We start from the raw sequence: 15,750 nt of genomic DNA on the forward strand, positions 1-15,750 counted from the left end.
GATGGGGGTGGAGATGGGACAGGAGGGGAGGGTGGGAGGGCTCAAGCGGGGGCAGGATCTGTAATTACAGCCCAGGGTCACCGTGTAGCCCGTTGGGCCTAATTGAATATGAGGTTACCCACCATGCTAACATGCCCGCACTTTACCCCCTGCAGACAATGGATTTCGGTATCAAACCAGGAATGGTTGCCATCATTCTAACCCTGGCGGATGCACTGAGGCTGCGTGAAAAGAACCTGCTCGGGGAGGGCCCTGCAGCAGGGGAGCCTGCCCCAAAGGAACAGGTGCCAGCCAGTGAGGATGGAGAGCCGGCCGCCCAACAGGCCAAGAGGGACGAGGTGCTGCATTGACCCCGCGTGTCCTGGCAGCATCTGTTGTTTGAGGACCTGCCGGACCAGGCGTGTCACTGAAGACTCCGGCTGAGCAGGGGTTCAATGCGACATATCTGCCAGATCATGCCGCATCTGGCGAGAACACCCGCTCCCGGTGGCCGTCAAGGTGTCAGTCGCCCTGAACGTTTACATCATGGGGTCCTTCCAGGCACCGAGCGGTGACCTGTCTGGAATCTCACAGAGCTTGGTGCACAGGTGTATCCGTAATGTAACGGAGGCCCTATATGCCCGGACAGCACAATACATTACCTTTGGTGTGGAGCGAGCCCACCAGGATGCCCGGGCAATGGGATTTGCTGCAATCGCTGGGATGTCCCAGCTCCAGGGGGTGATCGACAGGATGCATGTTCACCTCCGAGCACCTGTGCACGAGGTGAGGGTCTTCACGATCCGAAAAGGGTTCTGAAAGGTTATTGATTTATTGATTCATTGATTTATTACTGTCTTTAGATACTGATTGAGTGTGTAGCTAGAAAATGGCCATGACTGTGAAAAGATAGTCATGGTTTCAGATAATGAATAAATTATTGAACTTTAGGATCATGTCTGCAGAAATTTTTTCAATGAATGTTCCATATAATGAATAGACTATTGTATTCCAGTGCATTTAGTAATAAGAATGCATCAAATAATTAGTTACAGCAAGGTTGATGGCTAGGGGTGGCGTGAGAATCCCCTTCTTGTTAGGCGGCTCACGTAGACAATGAATTATTTCTGATGGATACCAGTCAATCTTAAGTAATGGTCAATGGTTAATTAATAAATAGTCCTCCGGTTAACAGACATCTATTTGAGCGAACCAGGAAGTCTTGGCTGAGAAAAAGAAACCAACGAAAGTAAATGAGGGGCTAGACAATAGATAAGGATTCCCTTAAGAGTAAGACCTTGTGGTCAAGGACTCATTCCTAAGTTCCTGCCTTCCCGAATTCTTGAATTTTTCCATTCATTTATTTTAAAGTGATTTATTTATGCTTTTATAATTAATGATTTCCTTTACCGTGCATTTGACCAACTCATGTATTGATTTATATTTTGTTTCTAAGTTTGATTTAGTTCTTATGCAAGTTGGATTTTGGACACCTCCAATCAACCAGGCAATTGACTCTTATTAGAAGATAGAATAAGAGATCCTATAGTTTCTATTCCATGAATGTGCAGCTGGTGTATGATCACGAGATGCACATTTGCGCCCTCTATCCGGGCAGGCGTCGTACTTCTGGAAAGTATGATCCAATCACTGGCAGAGAAGCAGACACAAAGCCAGGATTTACAGGTGGGGGGTGTCAGTGTCACTGATTTTCCAGCACCTGCAGGTGCAGCTGGAGGATTGTCCAGTATTTTATGTTTTTGTTGCAATAAAACAAACCGATTTTATCTCTATTCCAGATTTCAAAGATTCTTTTTCAAGTGTTTTTAGTTGACTGTGTTGGGAACTTCTGAGAACTGAATGGGAACCAATGCAGGAAGTCGGAGGGAAGTAAAACGGAGCCAGAAACAAAAAGCAGTAAGAGGGAAAGTGTAAGGCAGAGAAGCCATAGTCAAAAATCAAAAAGGGTCAAAGTACAGGGTACAGTGACTGAGGAGAGTGTGAAAAGGGAGGTGGCCAGGATTGAGGGTGTTGTACCTAAATGCACGCAGTATACGAACAAGGCAAATGAGCTTGTTGCGCACATTGAAATTGGCCGGTACGATGTTGTGGGCATCACAGAGACGTGGCTGCAAGGGGATCAGTGCTGGGATCTAAATATCCAAGTATATATGTCCTCTCGAAAGGACAGGCAGATGGGCAAAGGGGGCGGGCTTGCATTGTTAGTAAGGAATGAAGTTAAATCGATAGCAAAGAGCGATATAGGATCAGAAGGCATAGAATCTCTGTGGATAGAGTTGAGCAAAGGTAAAAAGACCCTAATGGGAGTTATGTACAGGCCCCTTAGCAGGGGATGTGAAGCAGAAAATAAATCAGGAGGTAGAAAAGGCATGTAAAAAAGGCAATATTACAATAATCATGGGGGATTTCAATATGCAGGTGGACTGGGAACATCAGGTTGGCAGTGGAGCCCAAGAAAAGGAATTTGTGGAATGTCTAAGAGATGGTTTTTTGGAGCAGCTTGTGACAGGGCCGACTAGGGAACAGGCAATTCTGGATTTGGTGATGTGAAATAGAACATAGAACATAGAACGATACAGCGCAGTACAGGCCCTTTGGCCCACGATGTTGCACCGAAACAAAAGCCATCTAACCTACACTATGCCATTATCATCCATATGTTTATCCAATAAACTTTTAAATACCCTCAATGTTGGCGAGTTCACTACTGTAGCAGGTAGGGCATTCCACGGCCTCGCTACTCTTTGCGTAAAGAACCTACCTCTGACCTCTGTCCTATATCTATTACCCCTCAGTTTAAAGCTATGTCCCCTCATGCCAGCCATTTCCATCCGCGGGAGAAGGCTCTCACTGTCCACCCTATCCAACCCCCCTGATCATTTTGTATGCCTCTATTAAGTCTCCTCTTAACCTTCTTCTCTCCAACGAAAACAACCTCAAGTCCATCAGCCTTTCCTCATAAGATTTTCCTTCCATACCAGGCAACATCCTGGTAAATCTCCTCTGCACCCGCTCCAAAGCCTTCACGTCCTTCCTATAATGCGGTGACCAGAACTGTACGCAATACTCCAAATGCGGCCGTACCAGAGTTCTGTACAGCTGCAACATGACCTCCTGACTCCGGAACTCAATCCCTCTACCAATAAAGGCCAACACTCCATAGGCCTTCTTCACAACCCTATCAACCTGGGTGGCAACTTTCAGGGATCTATGTACATGGACACCTAGATCCCTCTGCTCATCCACACTTCCAAGAACTTTACCATTAGCCAAATATTCCGCATTCCTGTTATTCCTTCCAAAGTGAATCACCTCACACTTCTCTACATTAAACTCCATTTGCCACCTCTCAGCCCAGCTCTGCAGCTTATCTATATCCCTCTGTAACCTGCTACATCCTTCCACACTATCGACAACACCACCGACTTTAGTATCGTCTGCAAATTTACTCACCCACCCTTCTGCGCCTTCCTCTAGGTCATTGATAAAAATGACAAACAGCAACGGCCCCAGAACAGATCCTTGTGGTACTCCACTTGTAGCTGAACTCCATTCTGAACATTTCCCATCAACCACCACCATCTGTCTTCTTTCAGCTAGCCAATTTCTGATCCACACCTCTAAATCACCCTCAATCCCCAGCCTCCGTATTTTCGGCAATAGCCTACCGTGGGGAACCTTATCAAACGCTTTACTGAAATCCATATACACCACATCAACTGCTCTACCCTCGTCTACCTGTTCAGTCACCTTCTCAAAGAACTCGATAAGGTTTGTGAGGCATGACCTACCCTTCACAAAGCCATGCTGACTATCCCTGATCATATTATTCCTATCTAGATGATTATAAATCTTGTCTCTTATAATCCCCTCCAAGACTTTACCCACTACAGACGTGAGGCTCACCGGTCTATAGTTGCCGGGGTTGTCTCTGCTCCCCTTTTTGAACAAAGGGACCACATTTGCTATCCTCCAGTCCTCTGGCACTATTCCTGTAGCCAATGATGACATAAAAATCAAAGCCAAAGGTCCAGCAATCTCTTCCCTGGCCTCCCAGAGAATCCTAGGATAAATCCCATCAGGACCCGGGGACTTATCTATTTTCAGCCTGTCCAGAATTGCCAACACCTCTTCCCTACGTACCTCAATGCCATCTATTCTATTAGCCTGGGTCTCAGCATTCTCCTCCACAACATTATCTTTTTCCTGAGTGAATACTGACAAAAAATATTCATTTAGTATCTCGCCTATCTTTTCAGACTCCACACACAACTTCCCATCCCTGTCCTTGACTGGTCCTATTCTTTCCCTAGTCATTCGCTTATTCCTGACATACCTATAGAAAGCTTTTGGGTTTTCCTTGATCCTACCTGCCAAATACTTCTCATGTCCCCTCCTTGCTCATCTTAGCTCTCTCTTTAGATCCTTCCTCGCTACCTTGTAACTATCCATCGCCCCAACTGAAACTTCACACCTCATCTTCACATAGGCCTCCTTCTTCCTCTTAACAAGAGATTCCACTTCTTTGGTAAACCACGGTTCCCTCGCTCGACGCCTTCCTCCCTGCCTGACCGGTACATACTTATCAAGAACACGCAGTAGCTGATCCTTGAACAAGCTCCACTTATCCAGTGTGCCCAACACTTGCAGCCTACTTCTCCACCTTATCCCCCCCAAGTCACGTCTAATGGCATCATAATTGCCCTTCCCCCAGCTATAACTCTTGCCCTGCGGTGTATACTTATCCCTTTCCATCATTAAATGAGGCAGACTTGATGAGGAAACTTAAGGTGAAAGAACCCTTAGGGAGCAGTGACAACAATATGATAGAATGTACCCTGCAGTTTGAGAGTGAGAAGCTGCAATCAGATATAACGGTATTACAATTAAATAAGGGTAACTACAAAGACATGAGGGAGGAGCTGCCCATAGTTGATTGGAAAAGGAGCCGAGCAGGGAAGACAGTGGAACAGCAATGGCAGGAGTTTTTGGGGGTCATTAGGAGGCACAACAGAAATTCATCCCAAGGAGGAGGAAACATCCTAAGGGGAGGACAAGGGAAACATGGCTGATGAAGGATGTCAAGGACAGCATAAAAGCAAAAGAAAAAGCATACAAAGTGGCAAGGATTAGTGGGAAGCCAGAGGGTTGGAAATTCTTTAAAATGGAGCTAAAGACAACTAAAATAGCAATAAGGGGGGAGAAGATGAAGCATGAGTGCAAGCTAGCTAGTAATATAAAGGAAGATAGGAAGAGTTTTTTCCAATATATAAAAGGTAAGAGAGAGGCAAAAATAGACATTGGACCACTGGAAAATGTGGCTGGAGAAGTAATAATAGGAAACAAAGAAATGGCAGAGGAACTGAATAGTTACTTTGCATCAGTCTTCGTGGTGGAAGACACCAGTGGGATGCCAGAGTTCCAGGAGAACCAGGGGGCAGAGGTGAGTGCAGTGGCCATCACTACGGAGAAGGTTCTGGGGAAACTGAAAGGTCTGAAGGTGGATAAGTCACCTGGACCGGATGGACTACACCCCAGGGTCCTAAAAGAGATAGCGGAGGAGATTGTGAAGGCATTGGTGATGATCTTTCAGGAATCACTGAAGGCAGGAAGGGTCGCAGAGGACTGGAACGTGGCTAATGTAACAACACTGTTTAAGAAGGGAGGGAGCAGCTGGCTAGGGGATTATTAGATAAGTTAAGAGCCCATGGTCTGAAGGGTAAGATCCTGGCATGGATAGAGGATTGGCTGACTGGCAGCGGGAGAGAGTGGGGATATAGGGGTCTTTTTCAGGATGGAGTCAGTGAGTAGTGGTGTGACTCAGGAGTCTGAGCTGGCACCACAACTTTTCACAATATACATTAATGATCTGGAAGAAGGAACTGAAGGCACTGCTGCTAAGTTTGCAGATGATACAAAGATCTGTAGAGGGACAGGTAGTATTGAGGAAGCAAGGGGGCTGCAGAAGGATTTGGACAAGCTAGGAGAGTAGGCAATGAAGTGGCAAATGAAATACAATGTGGAAAAGTGTGAGGTTATGCACTTTGGAAGGAGGAATTTAGGCATAGACTATTTTCTAAATGGGGAAATGCTTAGCACAAAGGGACTTGGGAATCCTTGTTCACGATTCTCTTTGGGTTAACATGCAGGTTCAGTCGGCAGTTAAGAAGGCAAATGCAATGTTACCATTCATGTCAAGAGGACTAGAATACAAGACCAGGGAGGTACTTCTGAGGCTGATAAGGCACTGGCCAGATGCCATTTGGAGTATTGTGAGCAGTTTTGGGCCCCGTATCTAACAAAGGATATGCTGGCCTTGGAAAGGGTCCAGAGGAGGTTCACAAGAATGATCCCTGGAATGAAGAACTTGTCGTATGAGGAACAGTTGAGGACTCTGGGTCTGTACTCATTGGAGTTTAGAAGGATGAGGGGGGTCTTATTGAAACTTACAGGATACTGCGAGGCCTGGATAGAGTGGACTTGGAGAGGATGTTTCCACTTGTAAGAGGGGCTGGTTTAGCACAGTGGGCTAAACAGCTGGCTTGTAATGCAGAACAATGTCAGCAGCGCGGGTTCAATTCCTGTACCGGCCTCCCCGAACAGACACCGAAATGTGGCGACTAGGGGCTTTTCACAGTAACTTCATTGAAGCCTACTTGTGACAATAAGCGATTTTTATTATTCGGAGAAACTAGAATCAGAGGACAACATCTCAGACTAAAGGGACGATCCTTTAAAACAGAGATGAGGAGGAATTTCTTCAGCCAGAGGGTGGTGAATCTGTGGAACTCTTTGCCGCAGAAGGCTGTGGAGGCCAAATCACTGAGTGTCTTTAAGACAGAGATAGATAGGTTCTTGATTAATAAGGGGATCAGGGGTTATGGGGAGAAGGCAGGAGAATGGGGATGAGAAAATATCAGCCATGATTGAATGGCGGAGCAGACTCGATGGGCCGAGTGGCCTAATTATGCCCCTATGTCTATCGTCTTATGGTCTTGACAGAAAATGGAAATCAATACTTGTTAATTATTATGGTTGTATCCACTACACTCCCTGAAGCCATACCATTGAGAAACATTATAGCCAGGGACAGGTAGAGGAACTAACCAAGTTTTTTATTAGATATGTCTTACCGAAACAGATATAGGACGTGATTCTCTGGGCTCACCAGCGGGAGAGGTCAAAAATGAGAACCGTGCCAAGCGCCAAATAATTTGTGATGCAACCGGCCCGCTCCTCGAGGTGAAATCGGGATCTTGCCGTAGTGTGGCCGGATGCCATTAATCACCACTGAGCACTATTTCCATACAATTAACGGGAGCCACCCCATATCCAATGGCCTCCGCCATTCAGTGGCTTCCCAGCAAGTGCTCATGCTGGCGCCGATTAGTGCTCCTTTTGAAAAACTTATACCTGGCGAAAGGGTTTCTGTGGGAACCAAGGAGGTGAGAAAACATCTTTGCTCCAAGCAAAGAGCCCGGAGGCGCTGGGCTTGCTGCCCCTGAGCTCGGCAGGGGGTGGGGACCCTTGGCTGGGGCAGGCCACCCTCGAAGGGGGGGGAGGGGGTGGTCTGCTGGGGGTCAGCTGCACGCGGTACCACCATGCCAATCCTTGGATTGTATGCACCCATTTCTGGGCAACCTTTGTCCCTGCACATCTGCCCCACTGACCACCCATAACCGCCGCCGAATCCTGAGGCCTCTGGCCATGCGCCTGAGGCTATCGCTAATTGGGAATTGGCAATCATGGTTAAGGGAGCACTTCACACAGCCCAAGTGGATTGCCATGGGTGGGCGGGCCACGTAGCATGTGTGAGTCATTGCCCAGCATCCCAATCAGACTGCGCTGCCTGAACACTGCGGGAGGCAACACCACACATGCAGCAGCCAACATCCGAACACACAGGGGATGGGACACAGCTCTGGGAACATATCCAAGGCTGGAGGGTGGGTGAGTGCCATTGACTGAGCACCAGTGCCCAGTACAGCCAATGTTATGTGCGGGTATCCGGGGTACAGGTTCTGGGGCTCATTGAGGGGAGCCCGCAGCAGCTGGAAGTGTGTGGGCATCGCGTTCCAGGTATGGGGGAATGTTGGCGGAATCAAGGGGGGAATGGAGGGTCTGGAGTGTGAACCACTGCTGTTTGTCAGTCTAACCCCCTCTCCCAATGCCCTACAGATATTGAATGGTATGGACAGTATTTCGGACCCTGCAGAACTGTCCCTAGTGGGGCTGCTAGGCCGGGCGGCCAGGCGTCGGCAGCAGCATCTGCAGAGGTTTGGAGTTGGGGACCAAGTGTAATGTGTCAAAGTTCACAGATTACACTGAGATGAGTGGTAAAGTGTGCAGAGGACACTGAAAGTCTGCAGAGGGATATAGATAGTTTATGTGAGTGGGCAAGGGTCTGGCAGACAGAGTTCAGTGTTGGTAAATGTGAGGATATCCATTTTTGTAGGAATAATAGCAAAATGGACTATTATTTAAAAGGTAAAAAAATTGCAGCATGCTGCTGTGCAGAGGGGCCTGGGTATCCTTGTGCATGAATCGCAAAAGGTTGGTTTGCAGGTGCAGCCAGTCACTCAGAAAGCAAATGGAATTTGTCCTTCATTGCTCGAGGGATGGAGTTTAAAAACAGGGAGGTTATGTTGCAGCTGTATAGGGTGCTGGTGAGGCCACACCTGGAGTACTGTGTACAGTTTTGATCTCTTTACTTGAGAAAGGACGTACTGGCGCTGGAGGGGGTGCAGAGGAGATTCACTAGGTTGATTCCAGAGTTGAGAGGGTTAGCTTATGAGGAGAGACTGAGTGGACTGAGACTATACACATCAGATATTTAGTAAAATGAGGGGGTCTGATAAAAACATATAAAATTATGAAGGGAATAGATAGGATAGAAGCAGGGAGATTGTTTCCACTGGCGGGTGAAAGCAGAACTAGGGGGCATAGCCTCAAAATAAGGGGAAGTAGATTTAGGACTGAGTTTAGGAGGAACTTCTTCACCCAAAGGGTTGTGAATCTGTGGAATTCCTTGCCCAGTGAAGCAGTTGAGGCGACCTTGTGAAATGTTCTTAAGGCAAAGATAGGTAGATTTTTGAACAGTAAAGGAATTAAAGGTTATGGTGTTCGGGCCGGAACGTGGAGCTGAGTCCACAAAAGATCAGCCATGATCTCATTGAATGGCAGTGCAGGCTCGAGGGGACAGATGGCCTACTCCTGCTCCTAGTTCTTATGTTCTTACCACTGCAGTCCTGAGGTGTAGGTACACCCGATGTGCTGTTAGAAAGGGAGTTCCAGATTTTGACTCGGTGACAGTGAAGGAACGACGATATATTTCCAAATCAGGATGGTGAGTGGCTTGGAGGGGAACCTCCAGCTGGTGGGGTTCCCAAGTATCGACTGCTCTTGTCCTTCTAGATGGTAGTGGTCATGGGTTTGGAAGGTGCTGCCTAAGGAGCTTTGGCAACTTCCTGCAGTGCATCTTGTAGGTGGTACACACAGCTGTCACTGTTTGTCTGTGGTGGAGGGTTTGAATGTTTGTGGAAGGGAAGGTCAAAGAAAAGAACAAAGAACAAAGAAAAGTACAGAACAGGAACAGGCCCTTCGGCCCTCCAAGCCTGTGCCGACCATGTTGCCCTTCTAAACTAAAATCTTCTACACTTCCTGGGTCCTTATCCCTCTATTCCCATCCTATTCATGTATTTGTCAAGATGCGCCTTAAATGTCACTATCGTCCCTCCTTCCACCACCTCCTCCGGCAGCGAGTTCCAGGCACCCACTACCCTCTGTGTAAAAAAATTTGCCTCGTACATCTCCTCTAAGCCTTGCCCCTCGCACCTTAAACCTATGCCCCCTAGTAATTGACCCCTCTACACTGGGAAAAAGCCTCTGACTATCCACTCTGTCTATGCCCCTCATAATTTTGTATACCTCTATCAGGTCACCCCTCAACCTCCGTCGTTCCAGTGAGAACAAACCGAGTTTATTCAATCGCTCCTCATAGCTTATGCCCTCCATACCAGGCAACATTCTGGTAAATCTCTTCTGCACCCTCTCTAAAGCCTCCACATCCTTCTGGTAGTGTGGCGACCAGAATTGAACACTATACTCCAAGTGTGGCCAATCAAGCGTGCTTCTTTGTCCTGGATGGTGTTGAGATTCTTGAGTGTTGTTGGAGCTACACTCATCCAGGCAAGTGGGGAGTATTCCATTACACTCCTGACTTGCACCTTGTAGATGGTGGACTGGTTTTATGTGTTGGGGGGGGGGGGGGGGGGGGGGGGGGGGGGGGGGGGCGGTCAGGAGGTGAGTTACTCGCTGTAGGAATCCGAGCCTTTGATCTGCTCTGGTAGCTCCAGTAGTAATATGGCTAGTCCAGTTCAGTTTCTGATCAATGGTAACCCCCAGGATGTTGATAATGGGAGATTCAGCGATGGTAATGCCATTGAATGTCAAGGGAGGATGGTTTAATTCTCTCTTATTGGAGACGGTCATTGCCTGGCACTGGTGTCATGTGAATATAGCTTGCCACTTGTCAGTCCAAATCTAGATATTGTCCAGGTCTTGCTGCATTTGGACATGGACTGCTTCGTTATCTGAGGCGTCACGAATGGTGTTGAACATTGTGCAGTCATCCGCAAACATCCCCACTTCTGACCTTAGGTTGGAAGGAGATCATTGATGAAGCAGCTGAAGATGGTTGGGCCGAGGACACTACCCTGAGGAACTCCTGCAGTGATGTCCTGGAGCTGAGATGATTGACCTCCAACCTCCAGAACCAACTTCCTTTGTGCCGGGTATGACTCCAACCAGCGGAGAGTTCCCCCCCTGCTTCCCATTGACTCCAGTTTAGCTCGGGCTCCTTGATGCCATACTCGGTCAAATGCTGCCTTGATGTCAAGGGCAGTCACTCTCACCTCACCTCTGGCATTCAGCTCTTTTTCCCATGTTTGAACCAAGGCTGTAATGAGGTCTGGAGCTGAGTGACCCTGGCGGAACCCAAACTGAGCGTCCGTGAGCAGGTTATTGCTGCATAAATGCCGCTTGGTAGCTCTGTTGATGACTCCTTCCATCACTTTGCTGATGATGGACAGTAGACTGATAGGGCGGTAATTGCCTGGGTTGGATTTGTCCTGCTTCATGTGTGCAGGACACACCTGGGCAATTTTCCACATTGCCGGGTAGATGCCAGTGTTGTAGCTGTGCTGGAACAGCTTGGCTAGGGGTGCAGCAAGTTCTGGAGCACAAATCTTCAGTACTATTGCCGGAATATTGTCAGTGCCCATGACCTTTGCATTATCCAGTGCCTTCAGCCATTTCTTGATATTGCGTGGAGTGAATCGTATTGGCTGAAGACTGACATCTGTAATGCTAGAGGCCTCCAGAGGAGATTGAGGTACATCATTCACTTGGCATTTCTGGCTGAAGATTGTAGTGAATGCCTCAGCCTTGTCTTTTGCACACATGTGCTGGGCTTCTCCATCATTGAGGATGGGGATATTTGTGGAGCCTCCTCCTCCAGTGAGTTGTTTAGTTGTCCACCACCATTCATGGCTGGATGTGGCAGGACAACAGAGCTTAGATCTGATGCGTTCATTGTGGAATCACTTCGCTCTGTCTATTACTTGCTGTTTATGCTGTTTGGCTCACACATGGACCTGCGTTGTAGCTTCACCGGGTTGACACCTAATTTTTCGGAATGCCTGGTGTTGCTCCTGGCATGTCCTCCTGCACTCTTCATTGAACCAGGGTTGATCCTCTGGCTTGGTGATAATGGTAGAGTGGGGGATATTCCGTAGGCTTTCGGATACTCATGGAAAAGGACGAGTGCTGTCCTCGGGTTAAGGTGCTCAATTGGGGGAAGGCTAACTACAACCAGATTAGGCAGGATTTGGAGGCTGTTGTTTGCGAGAGGCTGTTTGAGGGTAAATCCACATTTGGCATGTGGGAGCAGTTGATGGGAGTGCAGGAACGGCATGTGCCAGTAAAAAGGAAGGACAGGAAAGGCAGGATTCGGGAACCATGGATGACCAGGGAAATTGCAAGTCTAGTCAAAAAGCAAAAAAGATGCATACGTGAGGTACAGGCAACTAAAAACAGATGAAGCACTTGAAGAGCACAAGGAAAGTAGAAAAGAGCTCAAGCAGGGAGGGCAAAAAGGGTCACAAAATGACCTTGGCAGACAGGATTAAGGAGAATCCCAAGGCATTTTATGCATATGTTAGGAACAAGAGGGTAGCCAGAAAAAAAGTCGGTCCACTCAAGGACAAAGAAGGGAAATTCTGTGCAGAACCAAAGGAAGTAGGTGAGTCCGTAATGAGTATTTTGCATTGGTATTCGCAAAGGAGAGGGACCCGTTGATTGGTGTGTCTCAGAGGGATGTGTAAACACTTTAGAACAGGTTGTTATTACGAGGGAGGAAGTGTTAGGTGTGTTAAAAAGCATTAAGATAGACAAATCCCCAGGGCCAGCTGGCATCTATCCCAGATTCTTGAGGGAGACACGAGATGAAATCGCTGGGACTCTAACAGAAATCTTTGTGCCTTGTTGGCCACAGGTGAGATCCCAGAGGATTGGAGGATAGCCAATGTTGTCCCGTTATTTAAGAAGGGTTGCAAGGATAATCCGGGTAATTATAAGCCAGTGAGCTTGACTTCAGTGACAGTGATGTTGTTGGAAATGATTCTCAGAGAGGATCTTTGCACATTTGGAAGTGAATGGTCTTATTAGCGACAGGCAGCATGGTTTTGTACACGGGAGGTCGTCTCACTAATTTGATTGAATTTTTTGAGGAGGTGACAAATATGATTGACGAAGGAAAGGCTGTGGATGTTGTCTATGTGGACTTTAGTAAAGTGATAAGGTCCCTCATGGCAGGCTGGTGCAAAAGATTAGATCACATGGGGTCAGGGGTGAATTAGCTGGATGGATCCAGAAATTTGACAAAGGGTCATCTGGACTCGAAACGTTAGCTCTTTTCTCTCCCTGCCGATGCTGCCAGGCGTGCTGAGATTTTCCAGCATTTTCTCTTTGGATCCAGAACTGGTTTGGCCATAGAAGACAGAGGGTAGCAGTGGAAATGTTTTTCCAAATGGAGGTCTTTGACTAGTGGTGTTCCTCAGGGATCAGTTGTGGACCTCTGCTCTTTGTAGCAGGTCTGATTAGCAAGTTTGCGGATGATACTAAGATTGCAGGAGTTGCAGATAGTGATGAAGATTGTCAGAGAATACAACAGGATATAGATGGGCTGCAAAATTGGGCGGAGAAATGGTAGATTGAATTTAACCTGGACAAATGTGAGGTGATACATTTTGGTAGATCCAATTCGGGTGGGAGCTATAAAATAAATAGCAGAACCATCAGGAGCATAGAGACACAGAGAGATCTGGGCGTGCAGGTCCACAGATCCTTAAAAGTGGCATCACATGTGGAAATGGTGGTAAAGAAAGCATATGGCATGCTTGCCTTCATAGGATGGAGTATTGAGAATAAAAGCTCAAAAATTATGTTGCAGTTATATAGAACGTTGGTCAGGCCACATTTGGAATACTGTGTCCAATTCTGGTCACCACACTACCAGAAGGACGCGGAGGCTTTGGAGAGCGTATGTGATGTTGTACGAATTAAGTAGTGGCATGATGGGAAAACTGGTCAATTATTCGGTACAATGTAAGAAAAGCTGACCTAGCCATTTCAATGTACCAGACCCCTTTGTAAGACCAATAAGGAAGACTCCGCATAACCTAAAGCATGAATAAGATCAGAGAAGGTCAAGCTATTCCAAAATGCCTGACCTCTGCAATTTCTGATAAGGCTAACTCGTCTTAACCCAGGGCAGTATGAATAAAACAAGATAAGGAATGGATGAGTCTCCTCCGACCTTTTAATGTTCTATCAAAGGACAAGATAATGGTATGAGGGATGCAACAAAGAGTCCGAGAAGATCAACAGGTCAGCAGGTTTATGACATTGCTTCCGTTTCTACTTCCGATCGAATTCCTGACTAAGCTGTAGTCACGCAATCTTGATAATGATAATGTATAAATACTGAACTGATTTTCTGTAAAAGGGCGGACTTGAGTAGGAATCAGCAGTGGTAGTAACTGCTCTCCGACCTCAACTTTCAGCCAAAACTGCATGCAGTTGTTTCGTAAATAAAGCCTTGTTATTTTACCATAACTATCTATTGTTGAGTCTTTACCACAGTCAAAGAAACAGGAAAATATTGACTTCTACATTTTTAAATTAATTTATTTATTTTTTGTTCTGGTAAAATAACAAGGCTTTATTTACGAAACGACCGCATGCAGTTTTGGCTGAAAGTTGAGGTCGGAGAGCAGTTACTACCACTGCTGATTCCTACTCAAGTCCGCCCTTTTACAGAAAATCAGTTCAGTATTTATACATTATCATTATCAAGATTGCGTGACTACAGCTTAGTCAGGAATTCGATCGGAAGTAGAAACGGAAGCAATGTCATAAACCTGCTGACCTGTTGATCTTCTCGGACTCTTTGTCTCATCCCTCATACCATTATCTTGTCCTTTGATAGAACATTAAAAGGTCGGAGGAGACTCATCCATTCCTTATCTTGTCTTATTCAAACCGCCCTGGGTTATGATGAGTTAGCCTTATCAGAAATTACAGAGGTCAGGCATTTTGGAATAGCTTGACCTTCTCTGATCTTATTCATGCTTTAGGTTATGCGGAGTCAGCCTTATTGGTCTTACAAAGGGGTCTGGTACATTGAAATGGCGAGGTCAGCTTTTCTTACATTGTACCGAATAGTTGACCAGTTTTCCCATCATGCCATTACTTAATTCATACAACATCACACGTACAGAAAAGGCTGACCAGGATGCTGCCTGGTATGGAGGGTATTAGCTATGAGGAGAGATTGAATAAACTTGGATTGTTCTCCCTAGAGAGACGGAGGCTGAGGGGCGACCTGATAGAAGTTAATAAAATTATGAGGAGTGTAGATAGGGTGAACAGTTGGAGGCTTTTTCCCAGAGTGGAAATGACAATTACAAAGGGGCACATGTTCAAGGTGAGGAGGGATAGGTTCAGTGGAGATGTGCTGAGGAAGTTTTTTTTACACAGAGGGTGGTGGTGGCCTGGAATGCACGGCCAAGTGAGGTGGTTGAGGCAGATACGTTAGCGACCTTTAAAACTTATCTAGATTGGCACATGAACAGACGGGATATGAAAGCATACAGGCAATTGGTCTAGATAGGACATGTGATGGGTGCAGGCTTGAAGGGTTGAATGCAGAGATAGGTTCTTGATCAATAAGGGGATCACATCAAAGAGAGGTAAGTGCTGAAGGGCCTCTTTCTGTGCTGGATTGTTCTTTGATTAGACTAGGTTTGATTGATAGGCTGGTAGTCAATGAATTGGCCCAAAATGTCATACAGGTGTTGATTTGGATCCTATCCCAGTGGAATGATTTTCAGAGTCTCTGGGAGTTTTCAGTTTTGCTCCTGACAGCCCAGAGGCAGGAATATGCTATCTCTCTCCAGAAAGCCTGTGAGTGCTCTATTTCGTAAACATTGGGGATCTGACTGAATCTATCTACATAAAAACCATAACAGGCTGCAAACCCAGACCAGGACCTAACTTTTATCTCCAGAAATGCTGTATTTCTGGAACTATAGAACCCAAATGAATTATTCTACATAGAATACTGATACAGGTTGCAAACAGAGACTTTAACCTGCAAGCTTGCTGTAAAGGAAGGTGTGCTAAAAAGCA

Source organism: Scyliorhinus torazame, chromosome 16 (assembly GCF_047496885.1).
Source record: "Scyliorhinus torazame isolate Kashiwa2021f chromosome 16, sScyTor2.1, whole genome shotgun sequence".
In the NCBI taxonomy this organism is placed as follows: Eukaryota; Metazoa; Chordata; class Chondrichthyes; order Carcharhiniformes; family Scyliorhinidae; genus Scyliorhinus; species Scyliorhinus torazame.